The sequence below is a fragment of the Lathamus discolor genome, chromosome 7, assembly GCF_037157495.1.
Source record: "Lathamus discolor isolate bLatDis1 chromosome 7, bLatDis1.hap1, whole genome shotgun sequence".
Taxonomy (NCBI): Eukaryota; Metazoa; Chordata; class Aves; order Psittaciformes; family Psittacidae; genus Lathamus; species Lathamus discolor.
The window spans coordinates 23406690-23430265 of record NC_088890.1 but is presented as its reverse complement, the minus strand read 5'-3'; the positions used below and the strand labels follow the sequence as shown (position 1 = coordinate 23430265).

The following is a 23576-nucleotide window of genomic DNA, read 5'->3' as shown; positions in this document are numbered from 1 at the left end:
CTGACAGCACCTTGTGTGTCATCCTTGCAAAGCTCATTGTGCGCTGAAGATGCATAGCAGCAACATTCTAACCTGGCTCTTTTCCTGTGGGAGCAGAGTTCAAACGTTCGTGCGTTACTCTGCTGTGCTCTGCCGGCACCAGGCACCGGAGGTGTTGGTTTCAAACGCACTTTGAGGTAGGAAAGTGAGGAGAGACAGCAATGTGTGTGTCACCCTTGCAAAGCTCCCTGTGTGCTGATGATGACCAGCAACAACTTTCAAACCTGGCTATTTTCCTGTGGGAGCAGAGTTCAAACGTTTGTGCTTTACACTGCTTTGCTCAGCTGGCACCTGGCACCGGAGATGTTGAATTCAAATGCACTTTGAGGTAGGAAATTGAGGAGAGACAGGAATGTTTGTGTCACCCTTGCAAAGCTCCCTGTGTGCTGAACATGCTTAGCAACAACTTGAAAACCTGGCCCTTTTTTCTTGTGGGAGCAGTGTTCAAACGTTCGTGCTTTACTCTTCTCTGCTCAGCCGGCACGAGGCACCAGAGATCTTGGATTCCAAAGCACTTTGATGGAGGAAGGTGAGGAGAGACAGAAATGTTTGTGTCACCCTTGCAAAGCTCCCTGTGTGCTGAACATGCTTAGCAACAACTTGAAAACCTGGCCCTTTTTTCTTGTGGGAGCAGAGTTCAAACGTTCGTGCTTTACTCTGTTGTGCTCAGCCGGCACGAGGCACCAGAGATCTTGGATTCCAAAGCACTTTGATGGAGGATGGTGAGGAGAGACAGAAATGTTTGTGTCACCCTTGCAAAGCTCCCTGTGCGCTGTAGATGCCCAGCAACAACTTTCAAATCTGGCTCTTTTCCTGTGGGAGCAGAGTTCAAACGTTCGTGCTTTACTCTGCTGTGCTCAGCTGGCACCAGGCTCTGGAGATGTTGGATTCAAATGGACTTTGAGGTAGAAAGTTACGAGTGACAGTGATAGGTGGATAGACTCCACAACTCGTTAAAGTTGTAAAGTAGGTATGCTTTATTCCGCGCTGAGGTGCACGGGGATAGCTCCTCCAAAGTATGCACACCCAGGGTCGTTTTTCCTTTACATTTATTCTCTTAAGGTATACATATGCATTAGATTACTGATACGCCTATACATACTTAGTATCTATCCCCACTTCGTATTATAATGAGCTAGAAGGTCCTTTGCGCCTGCGCAGTGCCCCCCTCTGCTCATGGGCAGGCGTCTCAAGATGAAGTAAATGAGTCTTCCTCCTGTGGGCAGGGGTCTTCAAGATGAAATAAACGAGTCTTCCTCTTCTTAAACTTTTCACCTTTTAATCTTTGCGCATGGCTTTAGGGTTTGGTCGGTATCCCAGCCATAAACACCTGCTTCTGCCCCTTATCAATAGACTCAGGCATTCGCGTTTCTTTGTCAATAGTTGCTTATCAGTAGAACCAGACCTCTGCTTCTCCCCTTATCAGTAGTCTGTGCCTTTGTTCTGCTTAGTAGGCATGATAGGTGTTTACAACAGACAATACTTTTGTTTAAGCAAGTGAATTCCTCTAACCCCCTTGTATATTGGTTAACCCTCTGCATCAAAGGGATGGAGAGCACCGCAGCTCCTGGGCTGTGGGGCCCAGGGGACTCGGGAGAGCCCCTCCCTCGGAGCTGCTGCTCTCCGTAGCTTCCAGCTTGTTCAGCTGCCATACACCGGCAGCCACGGCGTCAACTCGGGAGCCGCTGTCGGTGCCCTGCAGCAGGGCTGTCCTGGGCTGCCGCTTGCCTGGCTCCGGGGGCTGCTGCCCCACGTGCTGGGCCCGGGCCCTGACCCCCTGGGCAGGCTGCCTCCAGTCTGGGACATGCAGTTCCCCAAGGCGCAAGAGCCCCAGCACAGCCCACAGCAGGCTGTGCAGCTCTCTGACATTCACATGTCCCCTGTCGGACATGCTGACACTGCACCGAGTTTTGCAGGACCCTTCCAGCATCCCCCTGTCACAACTCTTGCAGACCCAGAATCAAGGGTTTTGGAGTATTCTGGGGCCACCACAGAGGCTCTGGCTCCACAAGCACAGCCCATCATGGAAAGGTGCTTTTGGGGGGATCAGGCCAAAATCAAGCTGTTACCCCCTTTCTTCAAAGGACCCACCAAATCCTCTACTCACCTGCTCCTCTGCCGAATCATCACCCCCTGCCCAGTGACACTGGGGTGCCCTAAACAACACCATCCGTCCCCAGATTCCTCACACTCCCATATTTATTCCACACCCCCAAAGCAAAAAGAAGCAAACAAAACCTAAATAAAACCTCAACAAAAACTGAGAAAAACTGCTGCAAGGAGCAGCTCGTTGAAAAAGAAAAGGGGGGGGGGCTCTGCCAGAAAGAGACAAGGGAGACAGCAACCCTTGGACTTCATCCACTGAACAGCATCTTGTACGTGAACGCATCTCTCTCCGCTTTCCCTCCTTGGGGAGTGTGGGCAGAACAGTTCACATTACATCCTCCAGGGACACCAACTGCTGACTGGGGGCAGACCTGATTCTTCTCTGTCCCCAGCACCTCCGTACCAAAAGTCATTCCAGGCCTTTGCCGCTGTCAAAGGGACAACGCTGGGGATGTTCTGCCCACACTCCCCAAGCAGAGAAAGCAGAGAGGTGTGTTCATGTACAAGATGCTGCACAGCAAATCTGTCCCCACCATGGAGCGCTGGTCATTCCAGCTGTGCTGCACACGGGAGCGGAGCTCTGCGCCCCCTGCCACTGGGATGGGGAAGAGAACCAGAAGGTAAGAGGGGGAACACTGCTGGCGTGAGATCAAACAGTTTAGCAACCACCAACCACACAGATCCCAAACGGGACAGATTTCTCTCCAAAACTTTTGTGTGGGTATCCCCCACTGCCCCTGCACACCCAGAATCGCAGGAGTGGGAGGACTTTTGGGCTCCACAAGCACAGCCTGGCATAGAAGGTCTCTGTTTGGAGGAACTGGACTCAAATCAAGCTGTTACCCCCCTTTTTTCAGGGGACCCACCCCATCCTCACCTGCTCCTCTGCCGAACCATCTGGTGGGAAAAGATTGTGATGCCTCCATCACATCAGGTAGTGCTCAGTTCAGTCACATATCAATCCATATGCTGTGACTGGAATCATCAGCACATGAAGATTGACAGTTCATACTGTAGAGTAAAAGGAGCCTGCTCCAGAGCTTAGAATTACATAGCAGCATTATGAATGATGGGCTAATACGTCTCCTGAAATGGCTTCTAGACCTGATGAAGTATCCACGCCATATTGTACTGGAGGTAGGTATTCCAGCTTAGAATTAATTGAAGACAACAAGACCATTTGTATATTGCAGAACTGGGCGAGAGAAGCAGGAAGAACAATATGACAGTAAGCATGTGATCCTGGATTCCTTAGAAGACTCTACTTCCAAACACATGTAGATGTGCTACAGAAACTGAAGCAGATAAACAAAGGTAGCCACATATTTTATGCTATATACTTTGTGTTGATCTGCACTAACATTTTCCAGCAGATTCTGTTACCTCTGGCTGCTGAGCGACTAGGTCTGGCAAGGGTATTTTAGTACCCCAGACAGGGCAGACCACCTGCAGATACAGCACATACCACGATGTAGGCATTTCTGGTTGTAAGTTTGAAGAATTCTTCCAAACACCAAAAACAGCATTTGGGGCAGCAGAGGAGAAATCTAGTGAAGGAGTTCTGCGTACCTGGGAAAGAGGAGAGTACATCATACACAGAGCTCCTGAAGTGTTTGTCTCAGAACATGGAAAGGTATTCATAAGAAAATCTTACATTATGACAAAAGCAGAAACATTACTTCTTTTCTTCTAGGTACGGACTCTCTTTCTCGACCAAATTTAGCACAGTAGCTTTCAATCAGAGCAGATCCACATCCCCCCCACAAATTTTGCATTAGGTTCCCAAGGACATAGACTCAATTTGAGCAAATCAGCATAAATTCACTGGCTTCAAATGCAACTACAACGGATAAAGCCCTCTTTTCATTGATGAATAAACATCTTGGGAGAGGAAGGAGGGAATTTACCAGAGGAGGCCTTGATATGCTAGGGTAGATTCATAAATCTCACCTTTCAGTTTGTGACCCAGGTACTCCAGTATTACTCTAATAAGCTGGACAGTTTCAAGAATTAAGTCTCCAAATGACAGCAAACCTGTATGGTATCTAAAACAAAATAAATAACTGTTATACTGCACATATGTGCATATTTACAGTTATACATGTATGTGCATGCACGTGTATTTATAGAAATAAAATTATAACTGGAGGAAGACCCATTAGTGGGAATTGAACATACTAATGGACCATTACTGTGATCCACAAGAGAGAGGAACAGGATGAAGCTATCTGTGCTTTTGGTGTTTCAGCGCTGTGTCTGTCTGCAAAGTTCACCAGTCAGAGAAAGACAAAGGCATGGCCTAACTGGAAGATAACGACATACTTACAGTACAGGCTTTCTCCTCCATGGAAAGCAAAAGTACGCCTAGCACTTGGACACAATTTAGTCACCTTGGTTGTGCTAAAAGTCTGTACAGGAAGAAAAACCAACAACACAGTGATAAGCACTGAATTCTGTGTTCACAAGCTCTGAAATCTAGCAGCTGAATACAGATCACATCATTCTGCTTGATGTCTCATTAGATCATTCAACACTGCACTCCAGTACTATGCAACCTGTTTACATATATAATGATTCATATTAATGCCACTATACAGTTGGCAAACAGGGCTGTTTACCACATGCCTGAAACCTAGAGATACGGAATTTGAATATCAGAAATATACCTTTAAGATACACAAACGCTTCAGTTTCATTAAAGAAAAGCTGCTCACATAAAAAGTTAATAGTAAGGGAAAAGGAATATTTGAAAACCAGAGGCCAAGCCTGGCACTTCTGTAAATCACCACGATCAAACTGAAAACAAATGAGCTATGCCATTCTATACAAGCTGTGGAAGTGTCACAGCTTCCCTTACCTATCTCACGGTATTAAAACAGGAGTAGACCTTACATCAAATTACTCTTCCCTACTTCTGTTGTTCAATTCACATATTTGCTCAATTTGGGTGTTAAATAAAACCAGTCAATTCCTAATCCCTTTCTTTTTTTAGTTTTCGGGTAGCAGGATGATGGAGAATTGTCTGGGATGTACCTAAGCACAGCAGTACATTGACATTTAAACACCTGAAAATAACCCTGACAGAACATTTGATAAATATTCCTAGTTTTCAAAAAACACTTCAATTCAACCCCACACTCAAGTCAAAAGACAAGTATTTTTGGAGCTTCATAAAGGTCATCACTGTGCCAAAAGCAGCCAAGCCTCTGCTTTGAAACCTGGCTGGTCTTTGGGCAAGTTTGAGGCACAGCTTTCAAATTATTCCATTGCCTTCTGAGAACCACAAAAATAGAAATCCTCATGAATTCAGCAACACTTTTCCAAATAAACCTGTATTTCTGCGTCCTCCTTTCCCACCCATGAGTAAATGAGACTGGTTGATACTCACCTGCTCACAGGACACTGCAGCAACAAAACTGCTTTGTAGCTCTAAATTGCTTTGAACAAAGGAGTCTTAGCTGAGCAGGAAGCACTATTTTCAGATTTAACACGAGGAATCATTACTTAAGATCGGCACATTGCATTTAATAGTGATTAAGAAATACAATTAGTATAGCTCTCACTACAGGTAAGTATTTGTAACACCTACCTCTGGGTCACAAGTCAGCTTTGCACAATTGCATGGTGTTTGATTAGCCATTACTTTATACACAGGTTCTCCTGATGTAGCCAGAAAACTGAATGAGCTATTTTAAGGAGGAATCACAGAACTGCGGGCTTTGAGCAATGCAGGAGTCTGAAGTGGGTAACCACGAGCTCTAAAACACTTGTGCCAGTAACAGAAAAACAGCTCTTGCTACGCAGAGATGCATAGGAAGGGTCACAGACAAGACTGAATACCTTCATTACTTACAGAACTAAGGCAGACTTCATCCCAGAGCTGTATGCCATGGCCAGAATGGGCAAGGGGAATAACCTTGAAAGCTGACTCAGTCTCTCCTGCACATCCACCTCTGACAAGGCACATTATGCAGTTCTTTGAGAGCTTGGATTTTGGTGGCAGCAGACACAGAGCATAAGGATAAATCAACACTGTCCTGTACAGCAGCAACTGACCCTCTTTGCATGAGAAAGAACAATTTGTTTCCAGAAAACAACTGTCCCCTTTCTGATACTTTGCCAAAGCCTTGCCTTTCCAGGAACAGACAGTGGCTGCTGTCAGGCAATTTACAGGGCTCGGGGCACTCTATGTTCTCTCACTCCTTTCCCACATTTTTCTGTACAAAACACATATGGAGCCCACCCAAGCTAACTAAGCAACCATTAACATCCGGTCTATAGCGCATACAGCCAAGAAAGGGCATATTCACTCTTTGCTGAGGTTCCTTTTTCACCCCTTGAAGCCAACCTTATGTAGTATAAAAGAGCTTGTATGATCCTCTGCCTCGACATGGGTTTAGTCCAGTTCTTTCTAATGACATCGAATTCACTGTCCAGTTGGTACATCACATGCAAATACCCAGTGAGGAAGAGTGCACGGGTGCAGCAAGTGTCAAGTGACCAAGTAGCCCTTTTAACACTGGTTTGGCTAACGTGAAATAGCAGAGAATTATCTGGACTTGTAGACCAGAACACTGTTCCTTCAGAGAGGTACACAGACAGAAGGATACACAGCTGTCACAGCCCTGCAGGAAATACAAACTGCAATGAGTATGAAGGTGATGACTGGGTAGAACAATGTTGACATTATATAGCCAGTAGCCCTGTGAAAGAAACAAAACATGTCAGTAAGCTGCAGCAATTTAAGAAACAAGCTTTTTATCAGTCCTCTTCTAGCATCATCCTTCTTACTCTGAGCTACTCATTGATAGTGGCAACATAATCTAGAGCTGGGATCTCAGAATACTGTGGGTTCCTTCTTCAGATGTCTTTACATCTTCACTTGTGTCATTTCTACCACTCTACTTCCATCAGCAGCACTACAATCAACATTAGCAATTTGCCATGTTCCAGCCTGTCTTCTACATCCTCCTTCTCCACTACTACTCCACAGATCCAGCTCTTCCCAGGCCACAAACCCATTTAAATCACATCTTCTTCCTTCAGTAATGACGCTTTATTTCCTTGTCCCATCCTGCTCAGTTCATATGCTCTTCCCTGGGCTCCTATACACCTGAAATTGCCTCTTGCTACTTTGCATTTGAGGACTCTGTTCCCAGGCCATTGCCTGCCTTAAGTACTAACTATTTTGGGGCAGGGACATTCAGTTTATCTTTGTAATGCCAGGACATGCTAACACCTTCCTGTGACTATGTGACTTTCCTTGCATGTGCCCTAAATGAACGGTGCCTGCCTGTGGCTGTTGGCAGGCAGAAAGAAGAACGGCCTATCACTGTTGGCAGCTTAGAGAGCTCCTTTTAACATCAAGGCTGATGTTCTAGAGGCTGACATTCTGCTAATAGCTCTTGTTAGAACGCAGCTACTGAGCAGGAACTGGAGCGTGCCAGCTCCTACTCCTCCAGGGACTTCTCTCTGTAAGCGAGTGAGTGGATACAGCCCCCCAGGGTAAACTGGCCACAGTGACCTCAGAGGCGAGTGCCTCCAGATGGGTTATCTCATGGGATGTGATTTCAGAGGGCAGGGGTTTGTTCACTCAAGATTACAGGTTGGTTCTCTTAGCATTCTGGCCACCTACCTCTATCTGTTACTCTAAATTGTCTTTCCAGTGACCCTGTAAGCTTATCACAAGCTTTTTTGTCTCTTAGTATTTCCTACAGTATTGACTTGTGGCATTTTGATGCTATGTGTTTGGCAGGAGGCAGTTTCCAAAATGTAAAAGCAGACAAAGTTACCCAATTCCTGCTGCTAAACTAGTAAATGCTAGGGAGAGCACAAGGGAACTGCTGTGTGCAATCAGGAGCTGAAGAGCAACACATCAATTTCTGTTTGAGTCTAGAGTAAGAGTCCAGTAAGAGCCCAGTAAGAGTCCAGTAAGAGGCACACAGTCACTACATACTTGCAGTGTGCAGCAGCTCATGATGGTAGGCCTCTTGGTTTCCACTGACACCATGGATGGAGTAAAGACTGTTAACTGTTAGTACCTATGGATTTCAAGACTATTGTAATATTTTTGAAAAAGTAGTTAAAGGTATTGAAAAATTGAATTTGATTTCCAGTCGTTAGCAGTTTGGTTTGCAGCTTCCTGAATACAGGGCATGGGTTGTTAGAGTTTACAGTAATTGCACACAGTGCTGCACTTCATGCCCTATGCATTAGAGTAAAACCATCACCCTCAAGTGACCTCTCCATGCTACTGAAGAACTACAGAATGTTATCACTTCCCAGCAGGAAGTTTATGAACTTCCTGAAATCCTTCTACCTGTCAAGGCTGTGAACAAAAGTGCTGCAGAGAGTTAAAAGTGTTCCTGGATTGTCATGAACAGGAACTAAAGAGGATAATTCAGTGCTGCCAAACTTAATTGCTATACTTGAACTGCACAGTAACAAAAGACAGGAAACAGGTATCTGGCTGAATGCAGAACTTCAGTGTTTCCTAATCCCACTATAAAAATCCTAAACCCTGACTCCTGAGAACCATAATGTCAACAGAGAGGGCAGAAAACTACAAGCAAGTGCACATAGACAAACTCAGAGCTAACTCCATGTGCTCTAACAAAGCCCTGCTTCTGAGGCCTATGAGACCTGAGCCTATTTGCAATGAAATCCAAGGTGTGGTTAAGTCCATTTCTCCTTTCTTATATTCCCATTAAAACAAACCCAAACCAAACTCAAACCAGAACTAAGAGCTGGCACGGGATAAACCAGGAATCACTGTGAATAAAGTCTACCCAGATTTTGGAAAACACAAAATGAAGAGGCCTCCCAACTCTCACATTCTGCTCTGCTTTCCTCTGTACTCAGAGCTGAAAAGAAGAGCCTTGGACTACACCACATTACAATGTCTGGTCATGGAATTCGCCTTTTCTCTCTGCAGATTTATGCATGTCCAGACAAAAGGTTGATTGGAGCCATAAGGATCCAGTCTTTCCTAAATTAAAAGCCCCAGCCAAAACAACATCACTCCTCTACCACTAGCATAGATCTCTCTGGAGACAATCCAGTGACAGAGCAAAGCTAGCAGCTATAGGTCTTAGGCTCCTATTAACAGTGTCCCACACTTGGCACACACCTCCTTGCACCCAGGATACATGGTGCCACTAACAGCGTATGTACTCTTAAGGCAGGGAGCTGAGAGATAAGAAATGTCCTACTGCAAAAGAGAAAGCTCTTGTAAGCACAGTCTCAGTGACAAATAACTGGCGTTCTTTATACTATCTGTATGGCTGGACAAATCCAGTGTTGTACTTCAACCCCAGCTTCCTGCCCTTGGTAGTGCAAGATGAAGCTCAAGAGAAGTAGACTTCAGAGATCGTTTAATAAAATTCAAAATATATTCCCAAAACTCAGGCAAATGTATCTACTGCCTTCCTGCAAGAGTACAATGGCAATCTGGGTCCCGTATCTTAGGAAGATCAGCATCAGTATAATTATGACCTCAACACCACAAAGTATTATCACTTGAAACAAGCAAAAGGTGGATTTATCAAGAACCAAACCAATATGCTGCCTCTGTAATTCAGCCCCCCACACACACCTCCCCCTTGTGTTTTACACTATTGCTCATGAACTCGATAGAACTCCCTGCTAGAGCAGCTCTTTCCTTCTCTCACTGCAGCTGTCAATCTTTAATCCCATCTCATAGCTTCGTGAGGGGAAAGTTTACATGCCCAGAGTTTGTCAGAATGGGCAGGACCCTGACAGTTCACCCTTAACAAATGCTCCTTTTTATAACAAGCATTTTGCATGTTTATACTCATATACTCAATGCTGCTCATCTGTAGTATTTTGATACAATAAAGGAGATGAAGAGTCAACTTTTTCGTGAAGAGTACAGTTTTCTGAGACACACTCTCCTATAACATGTAGATGCACTTAAATCAATAGGCTTGCCTGAGCATTAGCTTGGTGTGTGCTCCTTTCCCCTCATTTGAGTTAAAAAAAAAAAAAAAAAAAAAAAAAAAGAGGCTAAGACAGTATAGATTTGGAAAAATGATTTTCACTTTCCAGTTGCGCTGCTGGAATCACACAAACTTGCTCTAAGGTTAGATTGCTGAGAGCACCATGTCCCGGAACATTTCCTCTCTTAATTGTGAGCAGTGTTTGATTCATAACCCAGACCTTGTTTAAAGAGTCGGCTTCTGTCTGATTTCTATTTGTGTCAGTTCAAATCCTACTGCTGCAATAGGAAGTAAAAGAATTCTCTGGACTCCACCTCCAGAAGGCTGAGTCTTAAATGCCTGAAGCACACCTCCTCTGACCCTGACACACATCCGTTAATTCCAGGTGCCTCAGGAGGTTAGACAGCATTTAAACCAGCCCAGCAGTGGTGGATGGTTACACACAGCAGGCTCTGTCTCCTCCAGCTGAAAAAAAAGATGTTTTGCAGAGGGAAAAGTGATGGTATCCCTCAGCCGTGGCATGTCTGGAGGTTTGCACAGGGACAGGGGAATTGGCTTCAGGTCCCACAGCTTTGACACAGTCTCAGAACCCAGACCCATATAGTCAGAGATGATGTTCAATTGCTATCCCAAGTACTATCAGCACCCCTAGCCATCGGAACTGCACGTGGCAAGCGACCCCTGTGGTGCTCAGAGCCACAGACTTTCTTCAGAACAAAGCTTTTGCTAGACACATTTCAGCACTTATTTTTGATAAGGCTCTCCATGAAGGAATGCATAGACAAGTTCCTTTGAAGTTGATCTCAGTCCAGTTCAGCTCTGTTAAGTTAATGTAGCTTGTCCCAAGCATTGTGACAAAGGAAAGCAATGTCAGTCCATGATAAGCTCTAGACTAGGACTAAGAGGACCTACATTTTCTTCAAGGACATTTAACTGATTCGCTGGGTAACTTTGGAAAAGTAATTTAATTCCTGAGTACCTCAATTTACACATTTGAAAGTGACACTGACCTCTGGATAAACTGTACATTGGCTGCTAAGAACCAGGCAGGGGAGTTACAAGGAAAGACTTAACAAAATCCTAATATTCTTTAGGGCCAGCATGCTAAAAAGCTCTGCCTCGACAATATGTAGTAGATGCTTGGGAGCTCAATGATCCAACACAGTTACATGAAGACACAAAACAGAGAGAGGAGATTTAAGCAGTAAACTACTGCTCTACTAATTTAGCTACCAATTCAGAGGGGCAGTGTTTCAGGTTATGTGCCATTCATCATCAGTCAGTGTCTGTGTGCCTGCTAATAGAGCAGTAACAGCAGCACAAGTAGTATTTGACAGGTATTTGCTCTCTCTTGTGCCCCTCCTTCCCTTGGGAGGGATGCATACACTGCAGGCTGTCTTGTTGCGGTATGACTATGAGACCTCACTTTGTATTGTGTACAGTTCTGAGGTCCTCAACATAAAAAGGACATGGAACTGTTGGAACAAGTCCAGAGAAGGCCACGAGGATGATCAGTGGACTGGAGCACCTCCCGTATGAAGATAGGCTGAGAAAGTTGGGGCTGCTCAGCCTGGAGAAGAAAAGGCTGCATGGAGACCTCATAGCAGCCTCCCATTATCTGAAGGGGGCCTACAAGGATGCTGGGGATGGACTCTTCATTAGGGACTGTAGTGACAGGACAAGGGGTAATGGGTTAAAACAGGGGAAGTTTAGATTGGATATAAGGAAGAAATTCTTTACTGTTAGGGTGGTGAGGCACTGGAATGGGTTGCCCAGGGAAGCTGTGAATGCTCCATCCCTGGCGGTGTTCAAGGCCAGGTTGGACAGAGCCTTGGGTGGCATGGTTTAGTGGGAGGTGTCCCTGCCCATGGCAGGGGGGTTGGAACTAGCTGATCTTAAGGTCCTTTCCAACCCTAACTATTCTATGGTTCTATGATTGTTTTAAATACCCTGCCCTTGTAAGAGAAAGCAGCAAAGCACTTTTGAAAACCAGAACTGATGACATTTGTCATGGCTCGTTCCACAGACTCAGGTCAGCCTCCAAGAAAATTCAGTGACCTGAACGTAAACAGGTCTACAAAGGATGCATAGAGTTATAAATCTCAGTTTTAGGGCCCTTCAAGGAGGGGGCATAAAGAGACAGAGAAAAATGCCCCTCCTTATCTTCATCAGGACTTAGTTATTGCCTTCTGCTTCCCCATTGTGAAGACAGAACACACAGGAAGTAGAATGCTAGTACACAAGTGTTTCTCACTCTCATCACTAGTGCAACTGCATTATGGCTCCTTACAAACACACTAGTAGCCTTGCAGAAAAAGTAGATATTTGTATTATACAAAGAAAGAGAATTCTGCTTACTTCTATGAGCACCGTATGTAGAGAAGGAAATTTACCAAGGCAGAAACTGGAGGAAGACAGTGACTGAATCTCCTGGATATTCATTAACAGATATCAAGTTTAAAGGGCACTTACTAAATGCTAAAAATGTTTACCTCAGTTGCAGGTACACTCTAAAGTCTCTTTGGAATCCAGTATCAGAAACAGTGAGGTCAGATCCAGGTATTCTTTTAAGATGGTCGTAACAATGCCACATGCCTGTTAAAAAACAATCTCAATACCAAATGATTGTTTCTGAAGAGTGCAAAGACAAGGTTGGGGTTGTTCTAAATCTTTGACAAGTGAAGTGTTCTGTCCTCAGCACCTCAGGTAAGCAAAACCCAAACACGCATTATGGCAAGACTAGCCAGTTATAACATCACATCTATAGAAAAGCAAGACCAGTACAAATGAATGTGGACTAAGCACACTGTGGGTAGCTAGTTCAGGTTACTACATCTGGTGCTAAGTATCAGCACAGCTGGATTCTTGCTAAATTTCGCTGCTGTTTAAGCCCTTCTCACTTAACTGTGTTTAAACCTAGGCACTAGTTCTCCAAACTACAGCATTTAGCTGATGTAATCACTTACTTTCCTTGCCCAAAATTAAGCAATAAGGAAAAATAGCCTCAGAGGCTGGAAGATTACACCTACCATAGCCTATAATTCCAATCAATCACACCCAAGATGAAAATCTAGAAGAGAACCAAAGATGTGAAGCTCAGTAACACAAGGAAGAGCAGACTCACAATCACTGCAATGAACAGCCTACTAGAAAGACACAAAACAGAAACACAGGGAAAACAAGTGTGAGACTCTTTCTTGCATGTCTCTTACTCCAAACGAGGGTCACTTCATCTCATGTAGGAGAATGGTTTGTAAAAATGTATTTCAAAATCTTCCTCATGAAATATTTCCTCATGGCTCTCTGCTGTTAGATTATATATGATGGTCTCACAGGACACAGCCAGAGATGTTTGCACACACCAAGTTCTCAGGGAATCTGAATGGGACCAGTACAGGTCTGGTTTGGTCATGTACACTGGCTGACCAACTCACTGCCTTTTGCAGGCCATGGCCTACTCTACAGCACAGAAAGTTAAACTGGAGAAACAGCTGTGTGTGCAGAGGTTGCTGGTTTATGTCCTCCATTTAAAATCCCTGCTTGCAAAGAAACAATATTAAGAAAGAAACATTTGAGGAGCTTTCCTAGAAAAAAAGAATTCATTTTAGGAGGAAAACCAGTGACTCTTTCTACCCATCAGAGAAGAAACTGATCAGGGCATAGTGGTGCATAAAAACAAACTGTTAAGAGCCACTGGTGGGACCACTAGGAAGGATATCTACAGTGTCTTTATCAAGGAAACATTTGCTTTCATTTCACTCTCAGAAAGTGAGTCAGAAAGGAAAAAATTACTGCAAAAGGCCTTTTTACTCAGGGGGTTTCTTCTAAAGCAATGCAAATAAAGCAGTGTGAACAATGGTTCCATCCAACGAAGACGCAGCTCAGACGCTTCACAGAACATTTCATTTCTCAGAATTCTGAGGTGTTACATCAGAATTTTGTATTAGAACAGACTCAAAAGAAATGAAACCCTTTTCTTGCCTGTGGTCAGGAACTTCTGAACGTTCCCAGTTTATTTAGCCAGTAACTAAAGATAAAAAACAGGTCAGCCTGACTACAATCAAAAACGGATGTTTTGGGCAAACTAAGCCAGACAGGCAGAGGGACAAGAAAAAGAACATCTGTTTATTTAGTTGAACCTTTGTAAACTGGTCTTGGGTCCTAGCCCTTTAAATGCTTCCCAGCACGATGTGTTTTCCCTTTCTGAATGGCTTGCTTGAAATTCAGAAGTATTCCTCAAAAAAAAAAAAAAAAAAAAAAGCTATCATTTTGGAGTTCCTGACTCTGTTCTTTAAAGCAGTAAGTTACCTTTATCTACAGCTAGCTTCAGATTTACGTGAGTCCTAGTAACACCAAAGCTGAACGAATACACGGTAACAACTGTCCTTAATAGAGTGGCTCCCTTAAACTGAGCCTTGAAAGCAAGAGTTTTTCGGGAGTAAGGTATAAAGAACAGAGCAATTGCATATTTGATTTTTAATCCCGCCTCCTTTCACCATTATGGCCTTCACTGTCATCACCCAAACTCTGGCACTTTAATGTTTGTCCAGAAACCATTGGATGCATGCTGTCATTTGATGAAAAGTGTGAAGAAAATTCCATCGAACTCCTTTAAAAGTAACAACTCCTTATAAAAGTATCCTATTTGAAATGTGGAAATTGGCTTCAGTTTTGAGAAACTCTCTTCACAAAATGGTCAATTCTCTCTCCACCCCATCTGTTGAGCAATATCTTCTTTGAAAGAATCTGCACTATAAGCCTATTTCAGTAAGGGATCTAGAGAGAGCAGCCATTTATGCACATATACTTACGTGTTAGTTTCAGCAAAATAGCTACTTCTTTTGTTTTGGTGCTGCATTTTTACTAATTGCTGATTATTGAGTAATAGTTGCAATACTCTGCTCAGTAGTTTTTGTTCTTTAAGTTGCTTTACCTGCTGCACTGGATTTATAGAGTTATATTGGATTTATGTATTACAAGGAATTTAATTGCATATTGCTAGTACCAATTTGGAAATTGGGATGTGTTTTATATGGATACTAATGACATTTAGCAACTGCAATTGGTTTGAAAGTCTCAAAAGATTTTTTAGCTTTGGAACTACCACGCAGATGGGTCCTGCAACAGAAGACAGCAGGTTTCTCCTGGGCTCCTGCCCGGAAGGATACTAAAAAGCTACTCCAGACCATACTGTATGCAAGTATACACTGCTATCCTTATCTCATGTACAGAACCATAACAACATTACAGCAAAGTTTAAAACTAGGTTTGGTAACAAACATGTACGTGATCTATTTCTCAATTCCCTGCAACACACTCCAAAGTGTGTTTGGAAAAACATAAAAATACCCATTAGAATCTTACACTAAAATCCAGTACCAAGAAATGGCACAGTCTTCAAAACATTTTACACCAATTGATCCTGCATCCAGAACATTATTGATGCTGCTGAGAAAAGACAAACCAGAGCAAAGGCTGCTTTAGCTAGAAAAGCAAAATGTATTTAAACAAATAGGTACAGTGAAGGAATCTGAAATATCTTTGCTAGTGGTAAGTATATTACTATCCTCCAGCTTCAGTTCCATAACCAAGCCAACATCAACCACCATGACCCCAAATTAAAACAACTGTAAAAATGTCCATATGGCTCCTGAAAAAGCTTTATTAAAAAAGCCGTGTGAGTTCTCACTCTCGCCAGATAGAACTGACCATTATGTCACAAGTGCATACTGTTCAGATGTACAGGGCACCAAGAGTCAAACAGTTGTCACTCCTGAACTGCTAATAGCAGAAAACCAGAAAACAGCTCAGTGAAGCAAAAGGAGGACTTTTGGAGTTGTTTTCCTATCCTGCAAAGTGCTTGCCCATATTAATGTCTTCCTAACATTAGAGGAAATTAAGAATCTTCTTATCAAAGGACAGACAATGTAGTTATAGATGCCAGAAGACGGAAACTTTGTAAGCTGTGGGCGCTATCACTGCTGGTAAGGTGCTAGAATGTGGTAGCCTCAGACCGAGAGGTAAGAAAAGGTACCCCTGTGCTCCAGACAGGCTGAGGATGGAGAACAGCTGGAAAAGGGAGGCTACTGCCGCGGTTTTCTCTCATCCTGGTTGCTACCCAGGATTGGAGATGCTTGCTGTCCATCTGCAAGGGAGGTGCTGTCTGGCATCAGGGCCCAGAACATTGCCTTTGGACCTTTAGACATGTGCTAAAAACAGGAGCACGCTAAGGAGGTGAGATGCCAAAGTACTAGGACAGCTCACGGTAGTAGAAAGGCTGCTGTAGGAAGGCAGAGCTGAGGCCATTACTGGCTGGCCCAAGTCCTGCTGCATGAGGACTTCAATTTGAACCTCCTTTAACTTTCCTCAGTACTAATTTCTGCTAGGAAAACCAAGTAGAATGTTTTAAAAACTGACAGTCATTCTGAGGCACACTAAAGCTTTTGGCTCCTTGCTCGTTTCTGCATACCACAGTGCTGGTTTTCCCTACTGGAACTTTGCAAGTGCTCAGGCACAGAAACCATCTACTAGCAAGTCTTGTCTGAGTACCCTCAGCCATTTGCTGCAACAGATTCTGATCCTTTTTTTTTTTTTAATTCTTAAATTATTTCACAGTCTCAGAATCCAACACACAAGCACTAAAGAAGGGTACGGCCTACTTTGCAGCTTCCCCGAGATTGGTTACGTTTCTTGTTTTCCCTCTTCCATCTTTGAACACAGTCTGATCTGCCATGGTTAGCACACCATTCTTCGTGGAGAAGCCCAGGAAGCACCTCTTCAGAGCTATTCAAAATACCAAAAAAACCCAGAAATGTTAGACCTTATGTCAAGTGAGCTCCACTTTTGCCGCTTGTCTTTTGTGACATATTTAAACAATTTCAGAGTCAAGATGAATTGCTTTTCAGCTGATTATCTAATGGAATGTTGTCTTTGAGAACTCTTGCAAGAGCCATTCTACTCAAAATTAGGATTTTTATGCTCAGGCATAGTGGGATCACCACTTTCAACTGGAGATTCTAGGTGCTACCAAGTAACAACAGTAGAATCTATAGCAGTTTAAGGATTTGTAATAAATGCAGAACTTACCCTCTGTCAGTATATGGTCAGCCAGCAAAAACTGCAGCTTCTTCTTCACAAAAGGTATTAGCACCCAAAACAATACATAACAGAAAGTGTCAGCTCCTCGTATGCCAGGTGAGTTTCAGCACTGGCCACTATCACTAGACAGGCAGACTTGGAGAGGAAGCAATGGAAAAGAGAGAGAAAGTATTGGTTACACAGAGGGAGGAGGAGATTATAAACAAGGGAGACAACGACAGATGTTGACATACTCATTTATGTTACCCTGCTCTTTGCTGCACCAAGTCCTTGGTTACTTTCCAAAAGGAAAAGCATGTCAGCCCCGCTGCACAGCTGTACTTCACCTTTATGTAACAGTTCTGCACTTTCCGTACCAGGTTCCAATTAGCACTGATGCCTGGGCTCAGTATTCAGCCTGCAATATCTACCCCCCCAGTTATTCTCAGGAAATAATTAACTAACATGTCTCTTTTCCTCCCTCTCTAATCTTCACCTCTGGCTGTAGTCTAAAAGAAGAGAATAGCTTCTTTGAAAATGATTTCCTGTCTTTTGGGTCAGTACATCATTTTTCATACAGATTTTTAATTTTGTATCATTTCATCCATTATTTTCTCTTTTTGACAGCCTGTGCCTGGCTTACACAATCTCAGTTTTAAAGCATGCAAAAATAAACAGCAGTTCCTTATTTGCAGGAGCTTCTAGGTCAGTGCCAGATACTCTTGAGCTCTGACACCTGGGCTTGTCTACTCAGAAACACCTGATGACCACAGTGACAAAACCAGCTTTTTGTTCCCTTAATTCCTCTGCCTCCCTGCATAGGCAGCACTATGTGCAGCATTGAAAAGCAAGCTATGACGTAACTGGGCCCAAGTACCACCTGAACTTCAAGAGCTGCCCAGATGAGCCTTCCTACAGTTGTGGCATTTCCTTCATGCCAACAGCTTGGCTTGGGTTGGGTTGGGTGCTCACATATTTTGGAAAGCACAGTTTGCCCTGTAAAGCATTTCTTATCAGTGATGATTTAAGAGCAAGAAAGAGCTCAGCTTAACCCAATCACACTCCAAGTGTCCACAGATGGCTCTCTAGAAAAAATAATACTAAATCTTTATACTTTCAAACTGTTTAAAACTGAATGGGTACCACTGCTAGGTAACAGTCAGTGCCTTGTGATCTTGCCACAAAACAATTTTCAGACTGGAGCTGTGCTTTCATGTGAACGCTTCCAATCTGCTAAGATGTGTGTAAGAAATAGAACCACTCACAAGGCCTGCTCAGAATGATCATCAAAGGACAATCTTCATCACGGAGGACTTGAGCAGCAGACTAAAAAGGGGAAAAACTGGAATGCTGAATACACAGCAGAATAACTGAATTTTGATTCTCACCCACTCTGAGAAAATGCCTCAAACTGGACTCTGTAGCCTCCTTCCTGAACTTGACTGGTGGAGCTGCAAGACACATTCATGACGTGAGAATCCAACCTCCCAATGTAATTTGGGAAGAGACTATTCTTTACGTTTCTAGTGACAAAAAAGAAAAGACCTGTTCACTTTCGATCGGCAGGTGAGGCAGTAATGACTGGGCGATCGTTGCTTGCTTCCCACTTGCTTTCCTCTTAAAGAAGAGTAAGAATTTAACACAACTAACATAGCTGAATTGCAAGGTGGTTTAGAGATGGGAGAAATAACACAGTACATTTGAGTCCAAAATCACTTCCATGAAGGACAGACTTCTTTTCCTAGCTGAATTACTGAGGAGCTCTATATGACTCAGGAGCCTTAAGAACTGGTTTGAGACACTGCTCTACTGCTGTGGAGTACTTAAGTACTAAAGGATACTTGCCACAGTACCACAACCACATGGAAGTATTCCATCACCTCCTGATAACACACAGACCTTGAGAGGACTGTTAACACCAGGCTTGCAGAACTGCTTGAAGTAATTCCACTGATCAGGTTTGTATCTGTAGGAAGCCTGAACATCAGTGTAGGTCACAAACCTGCCTGAGCATTTCGAGACACAAAGCTACAAGAAAAGAAGGGCTTGAAACACCATGACTTCAACAGGCACACTCTGTGCTTAAAGACAACCTCACCTTTGCGAGACAGTGTCCTGGGTTGAGCAGCGGCAGTCATTCTTCTCCTTCTTAGGAGCTAGTACAGTGCTGTGTTTTGATCTTTTGGCCTTGGAACAGTGGTGATAACGCCGATGTTTTCAGTTGCTGCTCGAATGTTTGGTCTGGCCAAGGACTTTCTGAGCCTCATGCTCTGCCAGGGAGGAGGGGAGGCCGGGAGGAAGTAGAGACAGGACACCTGACCCAAACTAGCCAAAGAGGTATTCGATACCACAGCACGTCATGCCCAGGATGTAACTTGGAGTGACCCGGAAGGGGTAGAGGGACTGCAGGGTTGGACGAGGTATCGGTCGGTGCTTGGCTGGGGGGAGTGGGGCGAGTTATTGGTCAGCTGGTTTTGAGGTGTTGTATTCTTTCCTCTTGTTATTTCCTTTATCATTATTATTATTGGTGGCAGCAGCAGTGATTTGTGTTACACCTTAGTTACTAAACTGTTCTTATCTCAACCCGTGGGAGTTGCATTCTTTTTCGATTCTCCTCTCCGTCCCTCCAGGAGCAGGAGGAGGGCAAGAAGGGGGGGAGTGAATGGACGAGGTTTGTGGTTGGGTTTAAACCACGACAGACAGACATGCTCTGTGGTTAAAAAGAACACTATCTTTGTACAACATATGAAACTAAGCAGCTGCAAACTGCTGCTGTAGTTAAACAGTAAGTTGAGGTACTGTTAGCGTAAGAATAAACACATAACCACCGGAATGGTTATATGAGGTGCTTTATTGCAGCGCTGGGAAACCAGGGGCACTCGCCCAAATCTGGCTTCAACCTCGTCACATCGCATCCACAATTTATATCCTAAAAGTTTCACAGTTAATACATATTCATCATAGGTTACAACATTTAACTAATACATATGCATTAGGGATTGTCATATCCATCTATTACGACATCAGCCTCTTCTGCGCTTGCGTGGCCCCCTCTGGTGGTCGTTTGGTGGTCGTTCCGATGAAGTAAGAGTCTTCCTCAGATGAAGTAAGAAGTCTTCCTCAGGTTGTCCTTTTCACCTTTCCCCCACTTGAGTATATTCCAATCCTTGTGTAAATGTTAGCACCCTCTTATCTTCTTTCTGGTATGCTCTTCCAGCTATCTTATACACAGGTTCCACTTGGGTATAGTCTCCAGTACATACTTTTCTAAATCCTTTTATACTCCTTTTACCATATTTGGTTATGCTATGTTTTTGTAGCATTGGGTACAAGACAGCTGTGATATATTGCAACATTAGAACCGCCGTGATACAAAACCACGAAGTCACAGCATTTTCTAATATACAAAACCTCACTATTAATTTATAAATTTCTCAAACATAATAATTTTTACTATTTTATACAATTGTTTTATCATACAAAATTCTGCTCTTTCCAACAGTACCACATGTCTACCAGAGAGTTCTGAAATCAAACCCTGAAAGGACATAAATAAATAAAGAAGAGGAAGGGGCCCGCTGGACACCTGCAAAGACAACACACAGCCAGGAGCCTGTCCACAGAGCACCAGGACAGTCTATAAATGAGAGACTTCCCCAGAAACAAGTCCTGGAACATTTTCAATTCATCCTCAAATAACATCCTGTGACACTACACTCATTTTCAGCCCCACGCAGTGACCAGTCAGGTCACAAATATTTTGTCCTGTAGGGCACTGGATGCACAGGCTGCACACTGGGCCATCCACAGCTGTCTCATACATTAAAAGCAGTAGGATTTAAAGGGCATTTGTAAAGCTTTAATGAGAGAAACTCCATTTAATCTTTAGACGGCATAATTTTTAGATAGCAGAAAATTCCGTGAGCAAGCCTTAGACCAACTGCTCCCACATCTAAAGCCTTCAGCTCGATGGCCAGGGCAAATCAGCAGCAGAGCAAATAAAGATTCTGCCTGTTCTCAACAGGTTGAGACTTGAAATCATTTAGCATAAACAGAGAAGCCCTAAAGCCACCCAGTCTGGTAACTCGATGCATCTCCTGCTACAAGCACCTTGCAACACAGCTCGAGATCTGGATCAACTCCCTCACAACGCTGTCTCTGCATCGAGAATGCTAAGCATTTATGAAGAAACCTGATGACTTTACTGGAGCAAGGCAGGTGTCCAAACCGGGGGAAACCAGGAGAGCAGCAGCAGCAACTGAAATCCTCCCTGACAGCCTCAACAGAAAAGCCGTGATTAGCTGGGTGTGGCCCCTCAGGGCACAACACAGCAAGGTCTATTTGCAGAACAAAAGGAGGGCAAAGAGCCCTGTCCCTGCTGCTGCAAACCTCACTCATTTCATGGAGAGAGAATGTCAGTCTCCAGATTTTTCAGCACCTTAAAGCTATGAACAGTCTCATTTCCAAACTAACTGCAAGTTTAGAACAGAGGAAATAAACAGGGAATTCCTTGGCTAGTTTCTAAATGGGTATTTCCATCTTCGCCCCTTTCCCTACCAATGAAGGTACAGTGTGAATTAAGGACCTCCGGGTAACTCCTCCCAGTTTCTTTACTCCCCCCAGTACCCAGCACAACGACGTGCTGCGGTATGTATGGAATACGCCTTTGGCTAGCTCAGTGTCGTGGTTTAAACAAAGCCATAAATCCAGCAGTCACTCTCTCACTCCCCCCCTTCTTGCCTTTCCCCTACTCCCAGCGGGACGGAGAGGAGAACTAAAAAGAATGCAGCTCCCATGGGCTGAGATAAGAACAGTTTAGTAACTAAGGTGTAACACAAATCACTACTGCTACCAACAATAATAATAATGATGATGAAGGAAATAACAAGGGAAGAGAATAAAACACCTCATCACCAGCTGACCAGTAACTTGCCCCACCTGACCCAACCGAGCACCGACCCATACCTCGTCCAACCCTGCAGTCCCAAGCCCTTCTGGGTAACTCTCAGTTACATCCTGGGCATGACGTGCTGTGGTATGGAATACCTCTTTGGCTAGCTTGGGTCAGGTGTTCTGTCTCTGCTTTCTCCCAGCTTCCCCTCTTCCCTGGCAGGCTCACAAAGTCCTTGGCCAGACCAAACATTTGAGTGGTAACTAAAAACATCAGTGTTATCAGCGCTGTTCCCAGGCTGAAAGTCAAAACCACAGCACTGCACCAGCTACCAAAAAGGAGAAAAATGACTGCTACTGCTGAACCCAGGACAGTATCCACCCCCTGATTCCATACCATTCATGTCGTGCTCAAATCCCACATTTTCAATATACCATCACTCTTATCTCAGTGCACTCTTATTTTAGTGCATGGACCAGTCCCTGTAAAGCTGCTGAGTCCATCTGGTCCATGTCAGGCTCTATCTCTTGTAACAGTTTCTCAAAGCAGGAGAGGCTGTGTGCAGTGTTCACACTCGTGAATAACCTGGGCAATAGTGTCCAATGGGAAGTCCACCCCTTGATCATGAGTCCATCTCCACGTTGCATCTCTGCCCTGATGGCCTGAAGTGTCATGGGACCACCAGGCTCAGAATAATTCACATTCCTCTTCAGCAGTTTCTGCAGCTTGTTGCTGGGGACTCCATAGAGCTGCCTTCCATCTCTGATGCTTCCAAAGACCTGGAGGGGCCCAGAGGACTAGATATTCACTCATACTGTCCCACACACACTGCCACTCATGACTGTCCAGCCTTGGGGAAAATCTCCTGGTCCTCCTATAGCGTCGTTTAACCCCAGACAAGACCCAAACCTGACTGCTTATCTTTTAAGATCAGACAAAATGGTCGTGGGTAGAACACACTGTGTGTGTGTGCCAACATGCTGATCCCCATCACAATCAGCAGGCAGGTCCCAAGGGTACCCACAGGCCATTCAAACCCTTCAGAACTCTCAAATGATGCTGCTGTACTTGTCACTGGGGATGGTGTAGCTGCTGTGCTTGCCGGCTCTCCCACCACCAGCTTCTCTTTTCCTGAGTGCAGATCTTCCTCCTCTACCTTGCTGGGAAATGCTGCGTGGACTCCTGCATCTTCCTGGGGCTCGGGCTCATGGGGCTTGGAAGGTGGCTCCTTGGGGATGCTCTCGGCCACAGCGGGGCTGTGCTCGGCCGCGGGGTTCGGCTCCTCTGCCGCCTCCTCCCGCTGCTTGGCAGCTGCCTTCCTCCCAGCCTCCGGCCCCACTCCCGCCACTGCCTGGTCCCCAGGGCCACTCTTCTGGGCCACTTTGGCCGCTGCCAGCTCCTGCGGCAGTGCCCCCTCGGCTCCCCGCGGCCTCACAAAGATGGAGGCAAGGACAAGGGCCAGGACGGTGAAGAGCAGCCAGGTACAAGTCCACGGCCACGTCCAT

General features: G+C 44.5%; 1 pseudogene; it reads right to left on the bottom strand.

The window, feature by feature from the left end:
* Positions 1 to 1102: 1102 nt before the first annotated feature.
* Positions 1103 to 23576, bottom strand: LOC136018554 (choline transporter-like protein 5; annotated as a pseudogene).